The sequence below is a fragment of the Haplochromis burtoni genome, unplaced genomic scaffold (assembly GCF_018398535.1).
Source record: "Haplochromis burtoni strain Fernald_Lab_line unplaced genomic scaffold, NCSU_Asbu1 Contig_22, whole genome shotgun sequence".
Lineage (NCBI taxonomy): Eukaryota > Metazoa > Chordata > Actinopteri > Cichliformes > Cichlidae > Haplochromis > Haplochromis burtoni.
Window position 1 is genome coordinate 3,489,175 of NW_024582383.1, and position 5,601 is coordinate 3,494,775.

The 5,601-nt window shown below is 50.6% G+C and overlaps 1 pseudogene; it reads right to left on the reverse strand.

Annotated features, from left to right (window-relative positions):
• Nucleotides 1-225: 225 nt before the first annotated feature.
• On the reverse strand, nt 226-4,092 carry LOC102310089 (annotated as a pseudogene).
• Between the last annotated feature and the right edge of the window lie 1,509 nt (nt 4,093-5,601).

Consider the following 5,601-nt stretch of genomic DNA (forward strand, 5'->3'; position numbering starts at 1 on the left):
TGAATTGTGCAATAAAATATGCATTAGTGAATTTATTTAAAATTAATTTTTTAATTCTTTCATTTACATTACTTAAGTAATGTATTACTTAATAATGTATTTAAAATCACTAATTATAAATCAATATTTTGATGTAATTATTACTCCATTAATAAATGCCTCAAATGGTGCATGGATTTCACAAAAAACAGGATAAAGCTCTCAATAGTAACCTCACTTCAAAAACCATTTTCAGATCTATACTATAAAGACACATCTCCTGGATGTACTGGTACGCATCTTCAGTGATGTATCCTAGGGTCATCAGGTGTTTCGGGTCTCACAACATCATACACCCTCGCCCAGGCGACCCAGCCGGGGGTGATCAGGCCCCGACTTGCGTACCAGTAGCTACCCACGGATCAGCCCTCCTGATCCACAACCACCTTGTGGCTTTCTCTGCCGCCTCACTCACAGCCTGGATGGCCCTCTTCTTGGCTGCCCCAGCCACGCTCAGCCGGCCTAGGACTTTGCAGAGTGATCGTCCTGCAAAGCCCCTACAACCCACTTCTATGGGCTCATAGAAAGTCTTCCAGCCCCTTCCCCTGCACTCCTGCACTAGTTCCTGGTACTTTCCTCGTTTCCTTTCATTGGCCTCCTCAATCCGCTCTTCCCAGGGCACTGTGAGTTCCACCATGATCAGCTGTTTTGAGGCCTCAGAAATAATTATCATGTCTGGTCGGAGTGATGTTTTTGCAATGTTCTGAGTTAGTTGTTTACCCAGGTCAGCCTGTAGCTGCCAATCAGAGGCTGTGTTGAGGAGGCCAGTTGTCAAATGTGGGCGCACCTGGGGTTTCTCTCCAGCCTTAATAAAAGAGATTGCCTTCCTCGGAGCATGATGATGCTTGCTGGTGCTGATTGCTGAGGCAATCTTTTCAGCAACTACTCTGAGCACCTGGTCGTGCCGCCAACGATGCCGACCATCGGCCAGGGCCCTTGGGCAGCTGCTAAGGAGGTGTTCTAGGGTCCCTCTTCCAGAGCACAGGGGACAGGCAGGTGTCTCGCTCTTTCCCCACAGATGGAGGTTTGCTGGGCTTGGCAGAGTGTCGTATACTGCCTGCACTAGGAATCGGATCCGGTGGAAGTCTGCCTGCATGATGTTTGCCCAGGTGACCTTGCGCTGCAAGGTGCTCTCCCACCTTGTCCATGCTCCCTGCCGCTTAAGGCCTACAGCTCTACTTACTCACTCCTCCTCCACACCTGATCAGACCTCTTCCTAGAGTAGCTGGTGTGTCTCCTTTCCCTGTGCCCTGCTGACCTGGGCCTTTGGGACGTACCCCAAGCCTGCTCCCCCTGTTGCTAAGACCCTCACCAGTGTTTTCTGCCTTAGGCGTGACTCCGCCACCTCAACTGCCTTCTCAGCCTTCCACTTTCTTCCTGTCCTTACCTCAATACCTGCTGATGCCACCTTGCAGTCTTTAGAATCTCTGTACTGTAGGGCTTCTTGTGTGCGAGCCACCTTGAACTCTTCTGCGAGACCACTGAAGGGTAACTGCACGCTGTTGATTGCCCCATACAAGGCAGCGCTGGTGAGACTGCGGGGAAGTCCCAGCCACTTACGAAGAAAGCCACTGATCTTTCTTTCAAGGGATTCCACAGTAGTTATTGGAACTGTATAGACAAGCAAGGGCCACAGGATTCGGGGCAGGATGGAATGCTGGTAGATCCAGGCTTTAAATCTTCCAGGCAGGCCGGACTTATCCACCTTAATGAGCCACGCTCCCCGCTCCTCATTTGCCTTCTGAATAGCAGTATAGTCTTTCAGGCTGGAGTCAAAGAGTTTCCCCAAGCTCTTAACTGGTTGTTCCGTTATGGATCCTGAAATTGAGAACCGGAACTTGTCCGTCACCTTGCCCTTCTTCAGTACCATCGATCTTGACTTGGAAGGTTTAAAACTCATCCTTGCCCATGAGTCTTTCAAGACCTTGCAAGATCCACCTACACCTGGGAACTGATGATGTTGTAATGGTGAGGTCATCCATATAGGCTCTGATAGGGGGCTGACGAACACCTGACCTTGTTAACGGCCCTCTGCACACAAAACCAAATTCCCTACACTACCGATTTACTGTCTGGCATTAAACACTTTAAACCGTATTGTCTTAAACACATATAACCTCTTAGCTCAAAATTCACCCCCAAAATAAACAGCAATAAATTTAGACAGACCAATATTCCCTATTTTTAAAACTAATTACCCAAGATCAGAACAGAACAGAAGCCCCACTGAGTGAACATTTAATTATCTTAATTTCCAATTCAGCACCTTTGGATGTCAACAGGCGGTGCTTACCTCTCCTATTCCGGGGCCCATCACTCAGTCGACCTCCTGGCTGTCCGTCTGACACCACTTATACCCCAGCCAAGCTCCATTTGTCCCTCCTCAAACCGGGTTTTTTGGCACCAGAATTGTCATGGTTCGGATTTTGAGGAAGAGACTACGACTGGGATATAGTTTGGGTCAGCACAGATCATTTTATTAAAACACACATTACAGTGTGGGAAGAGCCGGACTTCTTCTTCGTTTGCACAAAGACAGAAAGCTTTATAGTCATTATGACGTCAGAAGAATTCAGAAGCATTCCCCTATCTCCTTCTATGTCCTTCTATGGCTAAGAACAACAACATGTTCCAGATGTTTCCACTCATGCTTTCTGGGAACCTACCCAATTGTGTATACAGAGTGTGCAGTTTTGTGAGTGTAGGTCCAGGCTAAAAAGTTCACCGTGTCCTCATATGACTTTACTGCGGCCTGCCTGGAGATACAGCTAAACTGGTGCTTTTCGCCACATAATAGAGTATTACTTCCTCCCGCTCCATCCACAACCACCCACACATGCAGGGCCTTGGAGTAGGGGTATGTCACCAGGGTGCAGAGGAGGCTACCCCCCCCCTCTGTCCCCTTCTGGCTGCCTCTGCCTCAATTTTATCCCACAACTTAGACATTCACATTATTCACACTCTCATTACACATACATATAGGATCTTGGGGGTGGGCACAATCACGGAGTCCAAATTACCATCAGGGTGTACACCTCACCCCTGGCGTCGTTGCCCACCTCTCAATTTTAAATACACTTAGACATTGAGGGCTACAGGAGGGACTATGCGCTTACCTGCTGCTCCTGGCAGGTAGCTCCATGCCCTCCTGGGTTTTAAATGCACCTTAGAACACACATGCATCAACACTACAATGAGCGGGTGGAGGGAGGTTTGGAGTCTTCTCCCACCCCCATTCTCTGCGGCCTGCTGGAGCGGGGGGCTAGGTAGGAGGAGTTGGCCGTCCGACTGCGGTCTGGGGTGTGGGGCCTCCCTGCTGCTGCGGAGTCGGGGCTGGTCTGCCTCTCCCCACCGCAGGGAAAAGGGTAACACCACCTGGGTCTGGGTGCAGTTCCCCCCTCCAGGGGCAAGGGTACCTAGACCCGGTTTGTAGAGTACGCTTGGGGAGTGTGATCGTGTGTACAGCGTCTCTTTATGTCTGTCTCCACGTTGGTTGAGTGTGGAGTAAGTGCATATGAGAGCATGAGGGTGGGAATGGATGTTTGTATCTGTGTGTGCCTGTATGTCTGTGTCTATATGTCAGGTTGGGTATCAGACGCCACCTCTCTGGGGACATCTCAGGCCCTCCAAGGTTTGGAGGCCTATCTCCCACCCACCACCACTTCCCCTGCCGGTGGCGGACTCCCTCGATGGTCTAACTGATCGCAGGTGTGATCTGAGTGCCGTTTCTTGGTCTAAATGGGGGGTGGGGCGTCGGTTACACACCGGGCTCACTCTTGGCGGCACGCTTCTACGGGGCCTGGGGCCTGGTGGACACTCGCCTCGAAAGGCCCCTTTAGGAGGTGGATGTGGCCCCCGGGACGGGCCTACTCGGCCTGGGGACTCGTCACTCAGGCACAGCTGGAGGGCCGGCGGAGGGCTCGACGGGCACGTCACTGCAACTCCGCCAAGGCTTCGCCTCCGCGGCGAGAGGGCCGGCGCTGCCGGTCTGCTCATCTGTGAGGCGAAGACTTCTGCGCGTAGTGAGCCTGCATCTGGGACTCTAACTGGCATGCCTTATGGCCGCACAGTGCGCGCTGCCCCTCTGTTGGTTTCAGTTCCTTGGTGCGGTGCCCTCGCGCTGGTTGGGTCTTGGGGGAGCGCTCTGACGCGGAGTTCTATAAGATCTCCTCCATGACCTGCTTAAACACACCCGTCGCGAGGACGGAGTCTCATGGCCCGCGCGCCGCACAACCTAGCGCCTAGGCAGGGAGAGTCAGTTGAACATGGAGAAAGCCTTTGGATGGAAGCATGCTGATCCACAACGAGGGTAGTGCACACAGTGTGCCCGTGGTACTACGAATTGGAGTTATTCACATGACGCGGACTAAAGCTTTCTTGGACTGCTGCCTCAAATGCCACACTGTGCGCTGTCTATTCGCTTGCCGTAGTCTGCACAATCATCAGTTCTAATTATTTGAGTAACGTAGTTCAGATATCTAATCCGACTAGGCGTAGCATCATTATTGTGCTGGCATGCTTTTTTTCGTCTATGTCACCTTATTGTTGCTCTTTCGTTGTTTTGCTGTCTCCCTCTGTTCTGTTTTTTGTTTGTTTTGTTTCTCTCCATACAGGTGACCCAGGAGGTGTTTTTTTTTTCTCTCCTCTGTCCCCCCTCCCTCACCGTCTCTTCTCTCGCTGCTTTGGTTTGTGCTTCTTTGCTTTCTTGCCCTGCTTCCCGGCTTCTGTTCTCCCGGCTCATTCAATCCCCTTCTGATTTACTAACAATCGAAAAAATTAAAACAATGGACAAAGGATGAGATCGGAAGCGGCTGCCATCACGTAATGGTTGCGATACTGCGTTTCTGCATCTCATTTAAACAAAGGAAGAGAAAAAAGAAACAATTCACCATTCGACTGCCATCTGTTTCAGCAGAGTGCCGGGCAACAGGCGGAATCCCGCACTGGGTTCCTTGGTTGCCTAGAGCACACTGGTGTAGTTGACACCACCGCTGTATAAGAGCGCAAGCCGCCGATGACGACACAACACGACGCGCGACTCGTAGCTCTTGTATTGTGGCTGGACGCTGACTAAGCGTACTGTGACGTCGATCCCACAACAAACTGTTTTTGAGCATTGCTTTACACCCCGCTCCCACCATCCGCTGCGCGCCATGCGAAGATCTCGAGACGGACCTTGAGTCCTGGACGTGATAGCGCCAATTTCAGGCTGATAGTGGTCAGCGTGTCGTTAGGGCATGTTACTCTCCACGACTATGGCACCCGACTTCCGGAGAAAGTAGAGCGGTATACACAGAATTCCGAGAATACAGGTGTAAAACCGATCTCAGTTACGCTTGCCTGTGAGCCAATAGAGCCCTGGCCAGTGTGACCAAATGAACATGGTGGTAAAGGCTGCGGAGGTTGTCGAGGAAAACCTGTTATTTTACTGGTTACTTGGGTTATCATTTACATGCACTGTCATTTTTTCATTATTACTTCATTAGTCTGCATCACTTATCATCAGGTTATCATGTATCATTTATCATTTATTTCAGAACACGCAGGATAAAACCCAGTTTG